The sequence below is a fragment of the Oncorhynchus tshawytscha genome, linkage group LG14 (genome assembly GCF_018296145.1).
Source record: "Oncorhynchus tshawytscha isolate Ot180627B linkage group LG14, Otsh_v2.0, whole genome shotgun sequence".
In the NCBI taxonomy this organism is placed as follows: Eukaryota; Metazoa; Chordata; class Actinopteri; order Salmoniformes; family Salmonidae; genus Oncorhynchus; species Oncorhynchus tshawytscha.
Genome location: NC_056442.1, coordinates 6459218 through 6482757, shown reverse-complemented (window position 1 = coordinate 6482757; position 23540 = coordinate 6459218). Strand labels below are relative to the sequence as shown.

Sequence of the window (23540 nt, the reverse complement as noted above, 5' to 3'; positions counted from 1 at the left end):
GGAGAGGTGCAGCTGCTCGGGGGCTGCACCGCTCCCCATTGGAGGAGCATGCAAGACCCGCTCTCTACTCCCGCCAACTCCAGGAATTTAAAATAAGAGTAGGGTTGCCATAGCGCTTTGGGGAACACTAGTAAGCTTCATTCACCGGAAGTTATGCATGCTAGCTGACATTAGCCAGGAGGCTCTTTTAGCCTAAACTCGACTAGCTAGCCTCTTTGACCGTGGCATGCTTTGTTTACAATAACCAAGCGACTTAGCACTATGTATACTAAACAAGAGAGCTACCCCAGCAACTCCACCGTGGGGAGGCAGGAATAGCTAGTAGTAGCTAGCTTGCCTCGGCAAGTTAGCTAATCTGGCTAGCACGCTATGCAGCGCTTGTTCGCTAACCTGGTCTCGAAAGTGTACGTCGGACCGGATCACTGAGGTGGGAACCGGACCCTTCTGGGAAGAGAGGCAAGCAGTGCTTAACCCTGGCACACACAGGCGGCGGGATACCCACAGAACCTGGTCACCCTCTCTCTTCCGAGTAGCCTCCCGTAACCGGCGACAGTGCGCACAGGAGCCGGGAGACATTCTACCCGACCAACGACCCAAACCATCAGCCGACGTACAGGCACCCGGGAGAGGAAGTCACTATCGGAAACACCAAGCCCCCTGAAGAATGCTACACGATTGTCGAGAGAACCTGTGCCACGGATTAGTAGGGGAACAGTGTCAGCCATCCCCTAGTCTCGTACACGAACAGATTCAAGTGAGGGCAGCCTGAGCACGCACCGAGCCGTGACATACAAGACAACTAACATGAGTATATTTTAATTAATTGTGGCATGGTAGCAAATCCAAGCCTAGCCTTCGTCGTTTCGGTCGCGTAAGCCAGCTTACTTATTGCTATAGCCAGGCCAAGCAATTCGAAGAATAACTAATTGATTGTGATTAAGGAAACGTATGAGAACCATGTAAACTTCAGCACATAACATCCAGGGGGTGAGCACTCTCTACCACTACGGAACAGTTGAGATGGCACAACGTAAGACAGTCTCGTGTTCCAATTGTGTTGTCGCCAGGGTGCGACTCCCCACAGTGTGTTGTACCCAAGTTGACTGACTGAAAGGAAACACGCATCAAGGAATACACACACATGTAATCACCTGCACTCTGCGTGCACACACATGTAATCACCTGCACTCTGCGTGCACACACATGTAATCCCCTGCACTCTGCGTGCACACACATGTAATCACCTGCACTCTGCGTGCACACACATGTAATCACCTGCACTCTGCGTGCACACACATGTAATCACCTGCACTCTGCGTGCACACACATGTAATCCCTGCACTCTGCGTGCACACACATGTAATCACCTGCACTCTGCGTGCACACACATGTAATCCCCTGCACTCTGCGTGCACACACATGTAATCACCTGCACTCTGCGTGCACACACATGTAATCACCTGCACTCTGCGTGCACACACATGTAATCACCTGCACTCTGCGTGCACACACATGTAATCCCCTGCACTCTGCGTGCACACACATGTAATCACCTGCACTCTGCGTGCACACACATGTAATCCCCTGCACTCTGCGTGCACACACATGTAATCACCTGCACTCTGCGTGCACACACATGTAATCACCTGCACTCTGCGTGCACACACATGTAATCACCTGCACTCTGCGTGCACACACATGTAATCACCTGCACTCTGCGTGCACACACATGTAATCACCTGCACTCTGCGTGCACACACATGTAATCACCTGCACTCTGCGTGCACACACATGTAATCCCCTGCACTCTGCGTGCACACACATGTAATCCCCTGCACTCTGCGTGCACACACATGTAATCCCTGCACTCTGCGTGCACACACATGTAATCACCTGCACTCTGCGTGCACACACATGTAATCCCCTGCACTCTGCGTGCACACACATGTAATCCCTGCACTCTGCGTGCACACACATGTAATCCCCTGCACTCTGCGTGCACACACATGTAATCCCTGCACTCTGCGTGCATCCCCTGCACTCTGCGTGCACACACATGTAATCCCTGCACTCTGCGTGCACACACATGTAATCACCTGCACTCTGCGTGCACACACATGTAATCACCTGCACTCTGCGTGCACACACATGTAATCACCTGCACTCTGCGTGCACACACATGTAATCACCTGCACTCTGCGTGCACACACATGTAATCCCCTGCACTCTGCGTGCACACACATGTAATCCCCTGCACTCTGCGTGCACACACATGTAATCCCCTGCACTCTGCGTGCACACACATGTAATCACCTGCACTCTGCGTGCACACACATGTAATCCCCTGCACTCTGCGTGCACACACATGTAATCCCCTGCACTCTGCGTGCACACACATGTAATCACCTGCACTCTGCGTGCACACACATGTAATCACCTGCACTCTGCGTGCACACACATGTAATCCCTGCACTCTGCGTGCACACACATGTAATCCCTGCACTCTGCGTGCACACACATGTAATCCCTGCACTCTGCGTGCACACACATGTAATCCCTGCACTCTGCGTGCACACACATGTAATCCCCTGCACTCTGCGTGCACACACATGTAATCCCCTACACTCTGCGTGCACACACATGTAATCCCCTGCACTCTGCGTGCACACACATGTAATCCCCTACACTCTGCGTGCACACACATGTAATCCCCTGCACTCTGCGTGCACACACATGTAATCCCTGCACTCTGCGTGCACACACATGTAATCCCCTGCACTCTGCGTGCACACACATGTAATCCCTGCACTCTGCGTGCACACACATGTAATCCCCTACACTCTGCGTGCACACACATGTAATCCCCTGCACTCTGCGTGCACACACATGTAATCCCCTACACTCTGCGTGCACACACATGTAATCCCCTACACTCTGCGTGCACACACATGTAATCCCCTACACTCTGCGTGCACACACATGTAATCCCCACTACACTCTGCGTGCACACACATGTAATCCCCTACACTCTGCGTGCACACACATGTAATCCCCTGCACTCTGCGTGCACACACATGTAATCCCCTACACTCTGCGTGCACACACATGTAATCCCCTACACTCTGCGTGCACACACATGTAATCCCCTACACTCTGCGTGCACACACATGTAATCCCCTGCACTCTGCGTGCACACACATGTAATCCCCTACACTCTGCGTGCACACACATGTAATCCCCTACACTCTGCGTGCACACACATGTAATCCCTGCACTCTGCGTGCACACACATGTAATCCCCTGCACTCTGCGTGCACACACATGTAATCCCCTACACTCTGCGTGCACACACATGTAATCCCCTACACTCTGCGTGCACACACATGTAATCCCCTACACTCTGCGTGCACACACATGTAATCCCCTACACTCTGCGTGCACACACATGTAATCATGTAATCCTACACTCTGCGTGCACACACATGTAATCCCCTGCACTCTGCGTGCACACACATGTAATCACCTGCACTCTGCGTGCACACACATGTAATCCCCTACACTCTGCGTGCACACACATGTAATCACCTGCACTCTGCGTGCACACACATGTAATCCCCTGCACTCTGCGTGCACACACATGTAATCACCTGCACTCTGCGTGCACACACATGTAATCCCCTACACTCTGCGTGCACACACGTGTAATCACCTGCACTCTGCTTCTTGTTTCAAGAGGACCACTATGGAAATAAGTCCCAGATGTTATTGTGTGTTATCCTCCATGATTTTACTCATGTGCATGTATGGCTTCTCAAGTTTCATGTGTGCTTGTTTTGTAAAAAATGTTGAATGAATAAACTCAGCTAAAATTCAAACACAACTCCCCACAGTGGCAGTATGGGGAGATGGTGGTGGTGGGAACTGGGTAAGGGTCTCCGTGGCTATATCCAAGCATCATGTACCAACTTCCTACACTTCATTTCAGTCATGTATTCTCATTCCCATCCTCAGAATCCGTACACCCTGCACTCTGCGTGCACACACATGTAATCCCCTACACTCTGCGTGCACACACATGTAATCCCCTACACTCTGCGTGCACACACATGTAATCCCCTGCACTCTGCGTGCACATGGTGGTTGCCATGACAACAGTGTCATCGTATACATGTATCTAATTAAGAGAAATGTTTAATTCAGACAGTCGTCGCCTGATATATAGACATTGTGGATACTATGTGCAAAACAATAACACTTAAAACTGTGGATTACTGTCCACACAAATCACAATCTCATTATAAATGCCTCCTTACTGACGGCCACAAAACAGGACCTGAGGCTGGGAGCTTCTCCCTCTGTTAACTGGTACCGGATGACATCATGCACCAGAACAGAACACAGGAGCAGACTACCCTGCAATGGCAGTGAGAGAATAGGTGTAGGGAGCCCCTCCCTCCCTCTCGCTAACCACCTCTCTCTCTCTCTCTCTCTCTCTCTCTCGCTAACCACCTCTCTCTCTCTCTCTCTCTCTCTCTCGCTCTCTCTCTCTCTCTCTCTCGCTAACCACCTCTCTCTCTCTCTCTCTCTCGCTAACCACCTCTCTCTCTCTCTCTCTCTAACCACTCTCTCTCTCTCGCTAACCACCTCTCTCTCTCTCTCTCTCTCTCTCTCTAACCACCTCTCTCTCTCTCTCTCTCTCTCTCTCTCTCTCTCTCTCTCTCTCTCTCTCAACCACCTCTCTCTCTCTCTCTCTCTCTCGCTAACCACCTCTCTCTCTCTCTCTCTCTCTCTCTCGCTCTCTCTCTCTCTCTCTCTCTAACCACCTCTCTCTCTCTCTCTCTCTCTCTCTCTCTCGCTAACCACCTCTCTCTCGCTCTCTCTCTCTCTCTCGCTATCCAACTCTCTCTCTCTCTCTCTCTCTCTCTCTCTCTAACCACCTCTCTCTCTCTCTCTCTCTCTCTAACCACCTCTCTCTCTCTCTCTCTCTCTCTCTCTCTCGCTAACCACCTCTCTCTCTCTCTCTCTCTCTCTCTCTCTCTCGCTAACCACCTCTCTCTCTCTCTCTCTCTCTCTCTCTCTCTCGCTAACCACCTCTCTCTCTCTCTCTCTCTCTCTCGCTAACCACCTCTCTCTCTCTCTCTCTCTCGCTAACCACCTCTCTCTCTCTCTCTCTCTCTCTCTCTCTCTCTCTCGCTACCACCTCTCTCTCTCTCTCTCTCTCGCTAACCACCTCTCTCTCTCTCTCTCTCTCTAACCACCTCTCTCTCTCTCTCTCTCTCTCGCTAACCACCTCTCTCTCTCTCTCTCTCTCGCTAACCACCTCTCTCTCTCTCTCTCTCTCTCGCTAACCACCTCTCTCTCTCTCTCTCTCTCGCTAACCACCACTCATTCTCTCTCTCTCCACCTCTCTCTCTCTCGCTCACTCACCCACCTCTCTCTCTCTCTCTCTCTCGCTAACCACCTCTCTCTCTCTCTCTCTCTCGCTAACCACCTCTCTCTCTCTCTCTCTCTCTCTCTCTCGCTAACCACCTCTCTCTCTCTCTCTCTCTCTCTCTCTCTCTCTCGCTAACCACCTCTCTCTCTCTCTCTCTCTCTCTCTCTCTAACCACCTCTCTCTCTCTCTCTCTCTCTCTCTCGCTAACCACCTCTCTCTCTCTCTCTCTCTCTCTCTCTCTCGCTAACCACCTCTCTCTCTCTCTCTCTCTCGCTAACCACCACTCATTCTCTCTCTCTCTCTCTCTCTCTCTCTCTCTCTCGCTAACCACCTCTCTCTCTCTCTCTCTCTCGCTAACCACCTCTCTCTCTCTCTCTCTCTCTCTCTCTCTCTCTCTCGCTAACCACCTCTCTCTCTCTCTCTAACCACCTCTCTCTCTCTCTCTCTCTCTCTCGCTAACCACCTCTCTCTCTCTCTCTCTCTCTCTCTCTCTCTCTCGCTAACCACCTCTCTCTCTCTCTCTCTCTCTCTCTCGCTAACCACCTCTCTCTCTCTCTCTCTCTCTCTCTCGCTAACCACCTCTCTCTCTCTCTCTCTCTCTCGCTAACCACCTCTCTCTCTCTCTCTCTCTCGCTAACCACCTCTCTCTCTCTCTCTCTCTCTCTCTCTCTCGCTAACCACCTCTCTCTCTCTCTCTCGCTAACCACCACTCATTCTCTCTCTCTCTCTCGCTAACCACCTCTCTCTCTCTCTCTCTCTCTCTCGCTAACCACCACTCATTCTCTCTCTCTCTCGCTAACCACCTCTCTCTCTCTCTCTCTCTCTCAACCACCTCTCTCTCTCTCTCTCTCTCTCTCTCTCTCTCTCTCGCTAACCACTAACCACCTCTCTCTCTCTCTCCACCTCTCTCTCTCTCTCTAACCACCTCTCTCTCTCTCTCTCTCTCGCTAACCACCTCTCTCTCTCTCTCTCTCTCTCTCTCTCTAACCACCTCTCTCTCTCTCTCTCTCTCTCTCGCTAACCACCTCTCTCTCTCTCTCTCTCACCACTCTCTCTCTCTCTCTCTCGCTAACCACCTCTCTTCTCTCTCTCGCTAACCACCTCTCTCTCTCTCTCTCTCTCTCTCGCTAACCACCTCTCTCTCTCTCTCTCTCTCTCTCTAACCACCTCTCTCTCTCTCTCTCTCTCTCTCGCTAACCACCTCTCTCTCTCTCTCTCTCTCGCTAACCACCTCTCTCTCTCTCTCTCTCTCTCTCTCTCGCTAACCACCTCTCTCTCTCTCTCTCTCTCTAACCACCTCTCTCTCTCTCTCTCTCTCTCTCTCTCTCTCTCTCTCTCGCTAACCACCTCTCTCTCTCTCTCTCTCTCTCTCTCATTCTCTCTCTCTCGCTAACCACCTCTCTCTCTCTCTCTCTCTCGCTAACCACCTCTCTCTCTCTCTCTCTCTCTCTCTCTCTCTCTAACCACCTCTCTCTCTCTCTCTCTCTCTCGCTAACCACCTCTCTCTCTCTCTCTCTCTCTCTCTCTCTCTCTCTCTCTCTCGCTAACCACCTCTCTCTCTCTCTCTCTCTCGCTAACCACCTCTCTCTCTCTCTCTCTCTCTCTCTCTCGCTAACCACCTCTCTCTCTCTCTCTCTCTCTCGCTAACCACCACTCATTCTCTCTCTCTCTCTCTCGCTAACCACCACTCATTCTCTCTCTCTCTCTCTCTAACCACCTCTCTCTCTCTCTCTCTCTCTCTCTCTCTCTCTCGCTAACCACCTCTCTCTCTCTCTCTCTCTCTCGCTAACCACCACTCATTCTCTCTCTCTCTCGCTAACCACCTCTCTCTCTCTCTCTCTCGCTAACCACCACTCATTCTCTCTCTCTCTCTCTCTCTAACCACCTCTCTCTCTCTCTCTCTCTCTCTCTCGCTAACCACCTCTCTCTCTCTCTCTCTCCCTCTCTCGCTAACCACCTCTCTCTCTCTCTCTCTCTCTCTCGCTAACCACCTCTCTCTCTCTCTCTCTCTCTCTCGCTAACCACCACTCATTCTCTCTCTCTCTCTCTCGCTAACCACCTCTCTCTCTCTCTCTAACCACCACTCATTCTCTCTCTCTCTCTCTCTCGCTAACCACCTCTCTCTCTCTCTCTCTCTCTCTCTCTCTCTCGCTAACCACCACTCATTCTCTCTCTCTCTCTCTCGCTAACCACCTCTCTCTCTCTCTCTCTAACCACCACTCATTCTCTCTCTCTCTCTCGCTAACCACCTCTCTCTCTCTCTCTCTCTCTCGCTAACCACCACTCATTCTCTCTCTCTCTCGCTAACCACCTCTCTCTCTCTCTCTCTCTCTCTCGCTAACCACCTCTCTCTCTCTCTCTCTCTCTCTCGCTAACCACCTCTCTCTCTCTCTCTCTCTCTCTCCTAACCACCACTCATTCTCTCTCTCTCTCTCTCTCTCGCTAACCACCACTCATTCTCTCTCTCTCTCTCTCTCTCTCCCTAACCACCACTCATTCTCTCTCTCTCTCTCTCTCTCGCTAACCACCACTCATTCTCTCTCTCTCTCTCTCTCTCTCTCTCTCTCCAAGAAGAACAGTAAGCCCTGCAGCAGGATATACACTGGGAACACAACGCTGCATAAGCCCCCTCCACACCAGATGCTACAGATAGTGTCCTTGTGCTGGATCCCATTCGTGAGTTTCCCCCCCAAAAATGTAAAAGTACCAAAGGCCTAGAACTACTACCACCACACTTCAATAATGTATATTACCACTGTCTGACCTGTGTCGTATCGCCTTGCAAACCTCTCCCTCTCCCTCTGGTGTTGCTTGCTGTCAGCTTTCTCAGCCAGCTTCTCTCTCCTCTCTAGCTCTCTCTCTCTTTTTCTCTCTCTCTCTTTTTCTCTCTCTCTCTTTTTCTCTCTCTCTCTTTTTCTCTCTCTCTCTTTCTATTTGTATATCTCTTTCGCTCACACTCTGTTCCTCTTGCTCTCGCTCGCACTCTCTCCCTTTCCACACAAAGACTCGTTAGCTTGTGCTGGCTGGAGATCACGTAAAGAGAGAGGAATGAAAGAAGAAGAGGAGAGAGAGAGAGAGAGGGGATAGAATGAAAGAAGAAGAGGAGAGAGGAGAGATGGGAGAGAGAGAGATGGGAGAGAGAGATGGGATGGGAGAGAGAGAAAGAGAGAGGATGGGAAGAAGAGAGAGAGAGAGAGGGAGAGGAGAGATAGAGAGAGAGAGAGAGAGAGAGAGAGAGAGAGAGAGAGGGAGAGAGAGAGATGGGAGAGAGAGAGAGATGGGAGAGAGAGAAGGGAAAGAGAGAGGATAGAATGAAAGAGATGGGAAGAGGAGGAGAGAGAGAGAGATGGGAGAGAGAGAGAGAGAGGAGAGAGATGAGAGATGGGAGAGAGAGAGAGAGAGATGTATGGGAGAGAGAGAGATGGGAGAGAGATGGGAGAGATGGGAGAATGAAAGAAGATGGGAGAGAGAGATGAGAGAGAGAGATGGGAGAGAGAGAGAGATGGGAAGAGAGAGAGATGGGAGAGAGGATAGAATGAAAGAAGAAGAGGAGAGAGAGAGATGGGAGAGAGAGATGTGAGAGAGATGGGAGAGAGAGATGGGAGAGAGAGATGGGAGAGAGATGGGAAGAGATGGGAAGAGATGGGATGGGAGAGGATAGAATGAAAGAAGAAGGGGAGAGAGAGATGTGAGAGAGAGATGGGAGAGAGAGAGAGAGATGGGAAGAGAGAGAGATGGGAGAGAGGATAGAATGAAAGAAGAAGAGGAGAGAGAGATGGGAGAGAGAGATGTGAGAGAGAGATGGGAGAGAGAGAGAGAGATGGGAGAGAGAGATGGGAGAGAGAGATGTGAGAGAGGGAGAGAGAGAGATGGGAGAGAGAGATGTGAGGAGAGAGAGATGAGAGAGAGATGGGAGAGAGAGATGGGAAGAGAGATGGGAGAGAGATGGGAGATGAGAGAGGATAGAATGAAAGAAGAAGAGGAGAGAGAGAGATGGGAGAGAGAGAGATGAGAGAGAGATGGGAGAGAGAGAGAGAGATGGGAGAGAGAGGATAGAATGAAAGAAGAAGAATGAAAGAAGAAGAGAGAGAGAGATGGGAGAGAGAGAGATGGGAGAGAGAGAGAGAGATGGGAGAGAGAAGGGAAAGAGAGAGGATAGAATGAAAGAAGAAGAGGAGAGAGAGAGAGATGGGAGAGAGAGGGGGGGGTGTACTCAGACAATTGACAAAATAGCAAAAAGGGCAAGGAGACAGATCTGCAATACTAAATCTCCCTTTTATAATCCCAAACCCTGCACTGCCCCCTGTATAACAGACAGACACAACAACACTGTGTCACTTTACAGGCTCAGGTTGCCACAAATAGCATGGAGATGAGTGACAAAGCTTAGTGGGAAGCACCGATGCCAGTCCTGACCCTGTCCACAGACACTCAGTCTCGATTATGAATACGGGCCAACTGTCAACTCAATTTAACTCACTGTCCTAAAATACCCTCCTGCATCTCCCCTCTTCCTCTCTCTCTACTTCCCCTTTCCTCTCTACTCCTCCTCCTCCATTCATGCTTGGATTCATTGGGTTGATGGTGTGTGTGTCACACAGCAGAGAGGAGCCCTGACTCACTCACTGCAGTGAGACTGGTTGAATTAGCGCTAGGCTAGCTAGCTAGCCTCCATTCAGCCTCCAGGCAGGGAGGTTGAGAAAGGAAGCCCTCTCTAGATTCAAGAATGACGTCACAGAGAGAGTCAGTTAAATGGGATTTCTAAAAGTACGGACCCTAATGTCATCTGGCGCTGAAGAAGCCTATTGCCACAGACACGCACACGCACGCACACACACACACACGCACACGCACACACACGCACACGCACGCACACACACACACACGCACAGAAGCAAGCAATCAACAATGTCTCCTCTTCCTATCCATCCACCCACAGAAATGTGCTCTTTCTTTCAGTTTGAGTTTAAAATGATGCTGGATTGACAGAATTTGTAGAGAGAGTGAGAAAGAAGTGGACAGACAAAGACTAAGAGAAAAATCTCAAATTAGACTAGGCGCCATCGAACAAATCACGAAACGATGACTCCATGCCATTCATATGTTCTGCCATTATATTCCAAATAGACATGAGTCATGAGCAATACCAGACAGAGAGCTGTATCTCCCTTAATCAGAGAGCTGTATCTCCCTTAATCAGAGAGCTGTATCTCCCTTAATCAGAGAGCAGTATCTCCCTTATTCAGAGAGCTGTATCTCCCTTATTCAGAGAGCTGTATCTCCCTTATTCAGAGAGCTGTATCTCCCTTAATCAGAGAGCTGTATCTCCCTTAATCAGAGAGCTGTATCTCCCTTATTCAGAGAGCTGTATCTCCCTTAATCAGAGAGCTGTATCTCCCTTAATCAGAGAGCTGTATCTCCCTTATGTCACGCCTTGGTCTTAGTATTTTGTGTTTTCTTTAATTATTTGTTCAGGCCAGGGTGTGACATGGGTTTATTGTGTTGTCGTATTGGGGTTTTTGTAGGCATTGGGATTGTGGCTGATTAGGAGTGTGTCAAGCATAGGTTTGGCTGCCTGAGGCGGTTCTCAATCAGAGTCAGGTGATTCTCGTTGTCTTTGATTGGGAACCATATTTAGGTAGCCGGGGTTTCACTGTGTATTTTGTGGGTGATTGTTCCTGTCTCTGTGTAGTTTCACCAGATAGGCTGTAATAGGTTTTCGCGTTCCGTTTGTTGTTTTGTTTATATATAGTTATTTCATGTATCGCTATTCTTCATTAAAAGACATGAGTAACCACCACGCTGCATTTTGGTCCGACTCTCCTTCAACAGACGAACGCCGTTACAGAATCACCCACCACACACGGACCGAGCGGCGTGGTAACAGGCAGCGACAGCAGGAAAAGCGAAAGGAGGAATGGACATGGGAAGACGTGTTGGATGGCAAAGGTTGTTACACTTGGGAGGAGATACTGGCCGGAAGAGATCGCCTCCCATGGGAACAGGTGGAGGCACTTAGGAGAGCAGAAGCAGCCGGAGATAAGAGCCGACGATACGAGGGAACACGGTTGGCAAGGAAGCCCGAAAAGCAGCCCCAGATATTTATTGGGGGGGGGGCTCAGGGAGAGAGTGGCAGAGTCAGGAGTCAGACCTGAGCCAACTCTCCCTGTTAATCGTGAGGAGCAGCGATCAAAGGACTTCTGGACTTGGGAGGAGATATTGGACGGAAAAGGACCCTGGGCACAGCCTGGTGAATATCGACGCCCCAAAGAAGAACTGGAGGCGGCTAAAGCGGAGAGGCACTGGTATGAAGAGGCAGCACGGCGACGCGGATGGAAGCCTGAGAGTCGGCCCCAAAAATTTATTGGGGGGGGGCTTACATGGAGTATGGCGATGCCAGGTAGGAGACCTGCGCAAACTCCCTGTGCTTACCGGGGGGCTAAAGAGACCGGGCAGGCACCGTGTTATGCTAGTGAGCGCACGGTGTCTCCAGTGCGGGTGCATAGCCCGGTACGGTACATACCAGCTCTTCGTATTGGCCAGGCTAGAGTGGGCATCGAGCCAGGTAAAGTTGGGCAGGCTCGGTGCTCAAGAGCTCCAGTGCGCCTGCACGGTCCGGTCTATCTAGAGCCACCTCCACACACCAGTCCTACGGTGGCAGTTCCCCGCACCAGGCTTCCTGTGCGTGTCCTCGATCCAGTACCACCAGTTCCAGCACCACGCATCAGGCCTTCAGTGCGCCTCGCCTGTTCAGCACAGCCAGAGCCATCCTTCTCTCTAGCGCTGTCGGAGCCTCCCGCCTGTTCAGCGCAGCCAGCGTTTTCCTCCTCTCCTGCGCTGTCGGAGTCTCCCGCCTGTTCAGCGCTTCCAGAGCCTTCATCCTCTACAGCGCTGCCGGAGCCTCCCGCCTGTTCAGCGCTTCCAGAGCCTTCCTCCTCTCCTGCACTGTTGGAGTCTCCCGCCTGTTTAGCGCAGCCAGAGCCTGTCTCCTCTCCTGCGCTGCCGGAGCCTCCTGCCTGTTCAGCGCAGCCAGAGCTGTCAGCCTGCATGGAGCAGCCAGAGCTGTCAGCCTGCATGGAGCAGCCAGAGCTGTCAGCCTGCATGGAGCAGCCAGAGCTGCCAGTCTGCATGGAGCAGCCAGAGCTGCCAGTTTGCATGGAGCAGCCAGAGCTGTCAGTCTGCATAGAGCTGCCAGTCTGCATGGAGCAGCCAGAGCTGCCAGTCTGCATGGAGCAGCCAGAGCTGCCAGTTTGCATGGAGCAGCCAGAGATGTCAGTCTGCATAGAGCTGCCAGTCTGCATGGAGCAGCCAGAGCTGCCAGTCTGCATGGAGCAGCCAGAGCAGCTAGATCCGCCAGTCAGCCATGATCTTCCAGATCTGCCAGTCAACCAGATTCTTCCAGATCTGCCAGTCAACCAGATTCTTCCAGATCTGCCAGTCAGCCATGATCTTCCAGATCTGCCAGTCGACCAGACTCTTCCAGATCCGCCAGCCAGCCAGGATCTGCCGGAGCCAACTACCTGCCTGAGCTTCATCTCAGTACTGGGCTTCCTCCCAGTACCGGGCTTCCCCTCAGTCCCGGGCTTCCCCTCAGTCCCGAGCTTCCCCTCAGTCCCGAGCTTCCCCTCAGTCCCGAGCTTCCCCTCAGTCCCGAGCTTCCCCTCAGTCCCGAGCTGCCCCTCAGTCCCGAGCTGCCCCTCAGTCACGAGCTGCCCCTCAGTCCAGTGGGGTTCTGGGTGAGGACTATTAGGCCATGGTCGGCGGCGAGGGTGGATTATCCCAGGACGCGAAGGGGAGGAACTATGACATTTATGGAGTGGGGTCCACGTCCCGAGCCGGAGCCGCCACCATGGACAGACGCCCACCCGGACCCTCCCTATGGTTTTGAGGTGCGTCCGGGAGTCCGCACCTTGGGGGGGGTTCTGTCACGCCTTGGTCTTAGTATTTTATGTTTTCTTTAATTATTTGTTCAGGCCAGGGTGTGACATGGGTTTATTGTGTTGTCGTATTGGGGTTTTTGTAGGCATTGGGATTGTGGCTGATTAGGAGTGTGTCAAGCATAGGTTTGGCTGCCTGAGGCGGTTCTCAATCAGAGTCAGGTGATTCTCGTTGTCTCTGATTGGGAACCATATTTAGGTAGCCGGGGTTTCACTGTGTATTTTGTGGGTGATTGTTCCTGTCTCTGTGTAGTTTCACCAGATAGGCTGTAATAGGTTTTCGCGTTCCGTTTGTTGTTTTGTTTATATATAGTTATTTCATGTATCGCTATTCTTCATTAAAAGACATGAGTAACCACCACGCTGCATTTTGGTCCGACTCTCCTTCAACAGACGAACGCCGTTACACCTTAATCAGAGAGCTGTATCTCCCTTAATCAGAGAGCTGTATCTCCCTTATTCAGAGAGCAGTATCTCCCTTAATCAGAGAGCTGTATCTCCCTTAATCAGAGAGCTGTATCTCCCTTATTCAGAGAGCTGTATCTCCCTTATTCAGAGAGCTGTATCTCCCTTAATCAGAGAGCTGTATCTCCTTTATTCAGAGAGCTGTATCTCCCTTAATCAGAGAGCTGTATCTCCTTTATTCAGAGAGCTGTATCTCCTTTATTCAGAGAGCTGTATCTCCCTTATTCAGAGAGCTGTATCTCCCTTAATCAGAGAGCTGTATCTCCCTTAATCAGAGAGCTGTATCTCCTTTATTCAGAGAGCTGTATCTCCTTTATTCAGAGAGCTGTATCTCCTTTATTCAGAGAGCTGTATCTCCTTTATTCAGAGAGCTGTATCTCCTTTATTCAGAGAGCTGTATCTCCCTTATTCAGAGAGCTGTATCTCCCTTAATCAGAGAGCTGTATCTCCTTTATTCAGAGAGCTGTATCTCCCTTATTCAGAGAGCTGTATCTCCTTTATTCAGAGAGCTGTATCTCCCTTATTCATAGAGCTGTATCTCCCTTATTCATAGAGCTGTATCTCCCTTATTCATAGAGCTGTATCTCCCTTATTCATAGAGCTGTATCTCCCTTATTCATAGAGCTGTATCTCCCTTATTCATAGAGCTGTATCTCCCTTATTCAGAGAGCTGTATCTCCCTTATTCAGAGAGCTGTATCTCCCTTAAATCAGAGAGCTCTTCCGAGTCACTATGGTCTTGTAATGTTGCCATGGGTGAAAATAACAAGAGAAACATCTGCTTTAAGATGGAAGGTGACAGAAAGGTGTTACAACATCAGTACCTCTAGGACTATTCTGTGTGTGTGTGTGTGTGTGTGTGTATTAGAGGTCGACCGATTATGATTTTTCAACGCCGATACCGATTATTGGGGGACCTTGAAAGCCGATACCGATTAATCGGACAATTTTTATTTATTTAGTTGTAATAATGACAATTACAACAATACTGAATAAACACTTATTTTAACTTAATATAATACATCAATAAAATCAATTTAGCCTCAAGTAAATAATGAAACATGTTCAATTTGGTTTAAATAATGCAAAAACAAAGTGTTGGAGAAGAAAGTAAAAGTGCAATATGTGCCATGTAAGAAAGCTAACGTTTCAGTTCCTTGCTCAGAACATGAGAACATATGAAACCTGGTGGTTCCTTTTAACATGAGTCTTCAATATTCCCAGGTAAGACGTTTTAGGTTGTAGTTATAGGACTATTTCCCTCTATACCATTTGTATTTCATTAACCTTTGACTATTGGATGTTCTTATAGGCACTTTAGTATTGACAGTGTAACAGTATAGCTTCCGTCCCTTTCCTCGCTCCTCCCTGGGCTCGAACCAGCAACTCAACGACAACAGCCACCATCGAAGCAGCGTTACCCATGCAGAGCAAGGGGAACAACTACTAGAAGGCTCAGAGCGAGTGACGTTTGAAACGCTATTAGCGTGTGCTAACTAGCTAGCCATTTCACTTCGGTTACACCAGCCTCATCTCGGGAGTTGATAGGCTTGAAGTCATAAACAGCGCAATGCTTGACGCACAACGAAGAGCTGCTGGCAAAACCCACGAAAGTGCTGTTTGAATTAATGTTTACGTGCCTGCTTCTGCCTACCACCACTCAGTCAGATACTTAGATACTTGTATGCTTGTATGCTCAGTCAGATTATATGCAACGCAGGACCCGCTAGATAATATCTAGTAATATCGTCAACCACGTGTAGTTAACTAGTGATTACAATGGATTGTTTTTTATAAGATAAGTTTAATGCTAGCTAGCAACTTACCTTGGCTTACTACATTCGCGTAACAGGCAGTCTCCTTGTGGAGTGCACCGAGAGAGAGGCAGGTCGTTATTGCGTTGGACTAGTTAACTGTAAGGCTGCAAGATTGGATCCCCCGAGCTGACAAGGTGAAAATCTGTCGTTCTGCCCCTGAACAAGGCAGTTAACCCACCGTTCCTAGGCCGTCATTGAAAATAAGAATGTGTTCTTAACTGACTTGCCTAGTTAAATAAAGGTATTAAAAAAAACTTTTTTTTTAACCTCTCTGAACCACCCATACCGGATCCGGGATAATTGTCATCAGCAACGCTGAGTAGCATAGCGCCACAGTCAAATAATATTACTAGAAAATATTCATATTCATGAAATCACAAGTGCAATATTGCAAAACAGAGCTTAGCCTTTTGTTAATCCACCTGTCGTCTCAGATTTTGAAATTATGCTTTACAGCGAAAGCAATACAAGCGTTTGTGTAAGTTTATCGATCGCTCGACAAAACAATAAGTACACTTAGCATCAGGTAACTTGGTCACGAAAATCAAAAAGCAATCAAATGAATCGTTTACCTTTGATGATCTTCGGATGTTTTCACTCACGAGACTCCCAGTTAGACAGCAAATGTTCCTTTTTTTCCATAAAGATATTTTTTATATCCAAATACCTCCGTTAGTTTGGTGCGTTATGCCCAGGAATCCACCAGAAAGAGCGGTCACGACAACGCAGACAAAAATTCCAAATTATGTCCACAGAAACATGTCAGACGTTTTTTATACTCAATCCTCAGGGTGTTTTTTAAATATCTATTCGATAATATAATCAACCGGGACAGTTGGCTTTTCACTAGGACCGGGAGTAACAATGGCTGCCTTTCTCTTTTGTGCACAATTCACTCTGAGAGCCCCCACCTGTCCACTTACGCAATGTGGTCGTTCACACTTCATTCATGAGCTATTTGCAAAGTTGATCTACGGACACTTGTCTCATGAGCTAACACGTCACTGGAAATCAATTCAGTCTCTATAAAATGTTAAGCAAATGCACTCTAATGAGTGGTATAACATGTATTTATTTCCCACTGACTGAATAAACAGTAGCCTTCACCACTGCACAAAATATGGCCTAGCTGTTGGAAGCACGATAAGAGGAGATAGTGGAGACGTCCAATTACTACTGTATGTGTCCTTAGAGCGAGTTAGTGAGCCCTTTTTTGTGGCTCTCCTCTCCCTCTCTTCTCCTAGTGACTGGTGAAACTAATTGTGCTGCATTTAAAATCGGCCACTGATTTCTCTCCCAGCCACTGCTCTCTCTTTCTCTCCTCTCTCTTTCTCACCCACACTCCCGCTTTCTGTCTATTTCTCTCTCTCTTTCCCGTTTCAACTTCTCTCTCCCTTTCCCTCTCTTTCTGTTTCTTTCTCTGTTTCTCTCTCTCATATATATGTTTCTCTCTCTGTTTCTCTGTCTCTCTCTATATATATATATGTTTCTCTCTCTCTGTTTCTCTCTATATATATATATGTTTCTCTCTCTCTGTCTCTCTCTCTCTATATATATATATGTTTCTCTCTCTCTGTTTCTCTGTCTCTCTCTCCCTCTATCTGATTCTCTCTCTATATCTGTTTCTCTCTTTATATCTGTTTCTCTCTATATATCTGTTTCTCTCTATATATCTGTTTCTCTCTATATATCTGTTTCTCTCTATATATCTGTTTCTCTCTATATATTTGTTTCTCTCTCTCTCTGTTTCTCTCTCCCTCTATCTGATTCTCTCTCTATATCTGTTTCTCTCTATATATCTGTTTCTCTCTATATATCTGTTTCTCTCTCTATATCTGTTTCTCTCTATATATCTGTTTCTCTCTATATATCTGTTTCTCTCTATATATTTGTTTCTCTCTCTCTCTGTTTCTCTCTCCCTCTATCTGATTCTCTCTCTATATCTGTTTCTCTCTATATATCTGTTTCTCTCTATATATCTGTTTCTCTCTCTATATCTGTTTCTCTCTATATATCTGTTTCTCTCTCTATATTTGTTTCTCTCTCTATATCTGTTTCTCTCTATATATATGTTCTCTCTCTGTTTCTCTCTCAATCAACATCCACCTCTCTCTCAGTTTCTCTCTGTCTGTTTCTCTCTCTCTCTCTCTCATATATATATATACATATATATATATATATATATATATGTTCTCTCTGTCTGTTTCTATCTCTGTCTGTTTCTCTCTATATATATATATATGTTCTCTAACATTCCTCTCTCTCTTTCTGTGTTTCTCTCTGTCTGTTTCTCTCTCTCAACATCCCCCTCTATATCTCTCTCTCTCTCTTTCGCTCCCTCTTTATCCATATCTATTTCTTGCTCTCTCCGTTGCTCTTTCTCTCTCTCATATCCTCTCTCTCCAATCAAACGTGGAGCAAGGAGATGCAAAGTAATTATCTAGATGAAAGTGGAAGGTGAGCGGTGCTATGTATCTCCTGTCTGCATTCTGTTTGCAAGTTTATTTCATGGAAAGTCCCCAGACAGAAGCCTTAAAGAGGTGTGAGCATGGTTGGCTATGATTGGAGAATAAGTTTACTAAACCTGCAAATAAAATACTGATGAAAATGAATCCACTAAAAACCCAGGCAAATACAAAGAATACAATACATTTACAATGGTTTGCTAGGTCATAATATATATATTTTCTATAATACTAAATAATCCCAAATAATGACCATCTCTTACAAGTAATGAACATGTGAAATGAATGAATCACACGTTCAGCGGACCTCAGCACCCTGGTTAATACCTAGATGTTACCTTCTGTAAGCGGCTTGTCCTCTCCTAGGGGGTGAACAGCAATATGCTGCTGGAGACTGAGTGAACATTCCAATCAGCTGCCATGGTAACCAACCATGAAGAGGAGGGGGAGTGAGGAGAGGGGGGTGGAGGCGAGGGGAGAGCACTATGCTGAAGCATGAGTTGGACAGGGAAGTATACCACATCTCACAAAGAACTGTTATGTATGCTAGCCAGGAGAGGAGAGGACTATAGATACCGTATACAGTGTGGCTGTACACAATTAGGGATGCACCGATATGACATTTTTGTCCGATACAGATATCCAATATTTTCCTTGCCAAAGAAACAGATACCGATACCGAGAACCGATATTTAACATTTTAGCAGACTTTTAAGCATTCTAGTAGTTAAATAGTTGAAACAAAGTGTCATATGTTAATTTGTTCAGTTAGGAACAGATTGTTAATAACTTGTGTGTGTAAATTAGAAAAATGACACATCCATGAATGCATTTTATCGACACAACCGGTATTCATGACACAAATATTTTAGCTGCCCCGCATTACAAAGATGGTTAAGTTGCTGGTGGTTCTTCTTACCATCCCATCTTGACCGTATGGAGAAACTTAAATGCTTTGAAAGAAATATTGGTTCAAATTAAAATGCAGTTAATCATTTTAGGTTTAACTGCTTGGGAAAAATGACTGTCTCAAGGCGGTCGTAAACTGCTATAAATGGCACAACTTAAACTTTTCAAATGTGCTGAACTGACTTGACTAGTAAAATGAGAGCAAATTTACAACACATCACCTCATCTTTAATTGAGGAAATACAAAAATGTTCAAGAGGAAGAGTACATTAGAGTGTCTTGTTTGAGAAACAGACGCCTCACAAGTCCTCAACTGGCAGCTTCAGTAAATAGTACCCGGAAAAACACCCGTCTCAACGTCAACAGTGAAGAGGCAACTACGGGATGCTGGCCTTCTAGGTAGTGGTCGCTGAACGTCTGGGGGTGATGCACTTTCAAATGAGTAATTAGGTTTGTGGTATTGAACGATTTCACTTTCTCCCCTCTGGAAATAACAGCGGCACAAATGTTGCAGATGGCCTTTCTGTTATCTTCCTCTGAAACTTGAAAATAGATCCACACAGCAGACATTGTGGGCCAGGTTAGGAATGCTGTGTTGCACATGCAGCGCTGTGTTGTTCGTGATGTCCTTACGTCACCTACCTATGTTATGTAGGTATGCACTTCAGCTTTGACATTGGTTTTCGACATTGCCGTTAAACTACAGATGTTGGCATTTTTGGCTAATATCGTCCGATTGCGATATTCTCACCGATATATCGTGCATCCCTCCTACACACAATAGTTATGGAGCTGTATCAATGACAATACAGAATGATGCATTAAAATATAGAATAGTAATACAATTCTACATGTAAACTACAGTATAGACTATCATATTATTACTATGCATTATGAAGCATTCATTGGAAGTGTAACTAGGATACTATTTTTAACAGACAATGATGCAACCTCTCTCTCTCTCGCTCTCTGTCTCTCCCCCTCGCTATGAAATTGTAACAATTTATCCTTCACCTTAATAATATACAGTCAAAGCCTGATGAAAACATGGCATGACCTCTAGTAATATAGTTTACGCATTGGGAATTGCTTGATGATGGATTTGATAGACAGATGTTGACAGCCAGAGAATCAGGGTGACCTTTACAGAGTGTGTGTGTGTGTGTGTGTGTCTTTGTGTGTGTGTACCGGACAAGCACTCCCTCAAAGCTGGCCAACACATGCAGTCTGGAGATGCATAAACAAATGCCTGTTTTTGTCTTTGTGTGTATGTGTCTGTCTTGGCATTGTATTGTGTAATAACACCCCATACTTCTCCAGCTCTATTTTCTCTCCCCTGCTATCTCCTGCAGAGATAATAACCATGGGGTGGTGGACAAAGAGAGGCTCTACCCAGATATATCAAGTATCATTCAGCCTGCACGGGCACTTAGCTGCCCCACTCACTACATGATGGCTTCTCCCATCAGGAACCTTTTAGGAAACGCCACAGTCATCTAACAGGGCTGCTAGTTGGACAGACCTTATACGGAATTTATGTTTAAAATCAGTCTATACAAACTGAAATAACAATGCTTGGACAAGTTAAAGCCAACCTACCTTAGATGCTGAGAGATCAAGTTAGGTTGTTGGCATGAGAAGTTGCTGGCCTGTAAGGAAATGCGCACAGGTGAGGACTGATGAGCTCATGTATTCTTATTTGACATTGGCCGAAATATAGCGAGAAGCAATTCACTGATAGCGTGGATTGGGTTCTCATAGAAACTACTCAGGCAGTGAGACAAAGCTTATAGTGAGAGTTTGGCTCGGGGAAGTGGAAAGCAGGTGTTGCTGCCCCCCACCCCCTCCACCACCCCCTCCTCCCGCTCTTTCTCCCCCTTCTCTTCTGGTGATGAATAATTGGTTCCCAGGGGACTCAGGAGTGGGGCACTACACACACAGATGCCCTTTCTCAACAGACTGACTGGGGCTGTAGCCTCCTCTCTGCAGCACTGAAGTGTAAGTGTGTGTGTGTGTGTGTGTGTGTGTGTGTGTGTGTGTGTGTGTGTGTGTGTGTGTGTGTGTGTGTGTGTGTGTGTGTGTGTGTGTGTGTGTGTGTGTGTGTTTGCAAAAGCATAGATTGTTTTATGACAAGACATGCAAATACAGTTTAATCAATCTGTTACAACGAGAATAAGTTCAACAGAAAAGGTTAAACTATGATGCCATTCATTATACATTTTTTGGGGGTACTAGCATATAAACTACAGCTTATATAAAACCAATGTCAAATCGTTCTAATAATAAAACACAGTGGTGAAACCTATTGAGTGAAAACGTAATGTAGTTATGCCTGTGACAAAGCAAGAAAACCTGAAGGCTATGAGGCCTCTATCACAAACCACGTATCCTACAACAAAATGTACAATTCTATTCCATAACACTTTATATTTGCATAATATGTGCATTGTTAGTGTAACATCTCTCAAATCATGCACTCACTCAGCTTGTTTAATTAAGGTTCAGACAGTGAAAAAGCACAGTATAATGCGCGCAGGGTATCGCGGTATACAGTGCAATATAGGATTTGAAAAGGCTAGCGGGAAAGACCAATACAGAGGTATCAAAAACAGTGACTTACCAATCATGTTGTCAAACCATCACGAAAAACGGGCAACTGTATAAGATGACGTCCCGTATTGGCTAAAATAAACGAATGAGTAGGCTAAATGACAAATGTTAAATGAAAGGCTAATTATCAATGCAGCTGAAACGATATTTGCGCACCATTCACACAAACGCATAACAGAGTGACATGGTGCTGTAATTGATTTATGTCGTAAATGAATTAGTAGGTTTTGCAGCACGACGGACGCGTGGAGGATTCTTCGGCTGCGCGCGCTGACAATGGTGGAGAGAAAGGAGTTGACACGAGCCCTACAGGCAACGTGACTAATGTTAGCCAATCATTCCCAGGTGAATTAAATTATACGTAGACTACCAAAGTGTCCGCTACTCTAGCAAATAATTATACGTGTTTTTGCAACATTGTAACCTTATCTTTGAAAACATAAAACAATATTTTTGCCAACTCCAACAAAAAATAATTGTGGTCGTTGGTCTTCAGTTAAGAAGCTGTGTTTTGTGTGTGTGTGTGTGTGTGTGTGTGTGTGTGTGTGTGTGTGTGGCTCAGCTATGGATTTGTTGCGGTGGAAATGTTTTGCTGCCATCCAGTGGAAAGCTTGGCTAGAGTGTTTAAATACTTAATCTATTGTTTTATGTGTTGAGCTGTCTAGAATAAGTATTATATTTGAATGTCGTAGCTGAGGTACAGAAACACCCTGCCAGGATGTGTCCACAAGTTGTTATAGTTGTATAATAACTAATATATATAGTATATTCTGTATTATTATCATTTGATATTTCATTGAATCTGTTTAATTCAAGTGTTGGATTTGGGTATAGCACACCGTGTATTTGAATAGATAACTTAATAGCATCTACTTGGGGACATTTGCAGCATTGGCCTAAAAATCGTATTATCAATGGGTACAGGGTAGTGGAGAGCGTGATATTAGAGCCAGGAGACAGTAGAGGGCGCTCACAGCCCAAATACTGCACTGGGTCCGTTCTGTTCCATTTCCATTCTCTGTGGTTTTACAGATGTATTTGATCACTCTTCTGTTGCTGAGAATTTTCCTGCACAGCAGGAAATGCCAACTTGTTGTGTGATTGAGTTTTTAAAAAGCTTCTAAAGGATGTAATTTCCACTTTGACATTTCAAACTTGATTTACCCTAATGAAAAAATGTATCAACCCCTACAAAAATATGAATTCATTGTAATTCACATAATTAAGATCCTACATCTGTATGAATGCAGTCTACATGCACAAAAGTAACTAATGTTGATTGTCTTGCACATTCTTCATCTTCAATATGTTTTTGTAACAGAAAGTCTTGCTTAGTACATGAGAAACATAGGATCTAGGAGACCCTTATCCCCTGTTGACTCTAGCTGCATTGTAATGAGAGCTAAATGAGATGGAGTCACTTTCTCCAGCAGCAGCAGCAGTAGAGAGAGAGAGAGAGAGAGAGGTGGCTAAGAAATGTCCAGATACCATCTGGGTTTGTGTTTAAAGAACGGCCTGGTCTGGGCCGAGTACCAAGACAAACAAGCTAACTATGGCCTAAAGCGTAAGATAAGTTTAATAGCTCTTTGCTTGTAACCTAGTCTTTCCCCTCCAAAAAATCTTGAAGCTTTCCCTCACTAAAATGTTGAACTCTCAACTGTCTATGTTGCAATCTGTCTCTTCAGTCTGGTTTCTGGGAAGTCCTTCGTTAAACTATTCCACCCGGCTGTCAAGAGAACATGACGACTGATTGAACAGGGGAAGCAGTGTAACGGTTGGGGAAAAAATCTCCAATAACAGTTTATGCATTGCTCTTTTGGTCAAGAATTGTTAGAAGTTAAATCAAATGGATGTTTGTTTAAAGATGTATAGTCAATTTTTTTTTAAATGTCAATACACTGTTT

General features: G+C 46.6%; 1 protein-coding gene across 3 annotated transcripts in view; it reads right to left on the bottom strand.

Moving 5' to 3' along the window:
• The window catches only part of LOC112267707 (cysteine/serine-rich nuclear protein 3-like), a 40067-nt gene extending 18170 nt beyond the window's left edge, over window positions 1-21897 (bottom strand). For 2 of the 3 annotated variants that reach the window (XM_042296964.1, XM_042296967.1), the window contains exons 1-2: window positions 21647-21897; window positions 20626-20675 (exon numbers count right to left, since the gene is read on the bottom strand). The gene's annotated coding sequence lies outside the window, so the exon portion shown is untranslated. The remainder of the gene's footprint in view (window positions 1-20625; window positions 20676-21646) is intronic. The other variant, XM_042296965.1, reaches the window with a different exon arrangement.
• Window positions 21898-23540: the final 1643 nt, after the last annotated feature.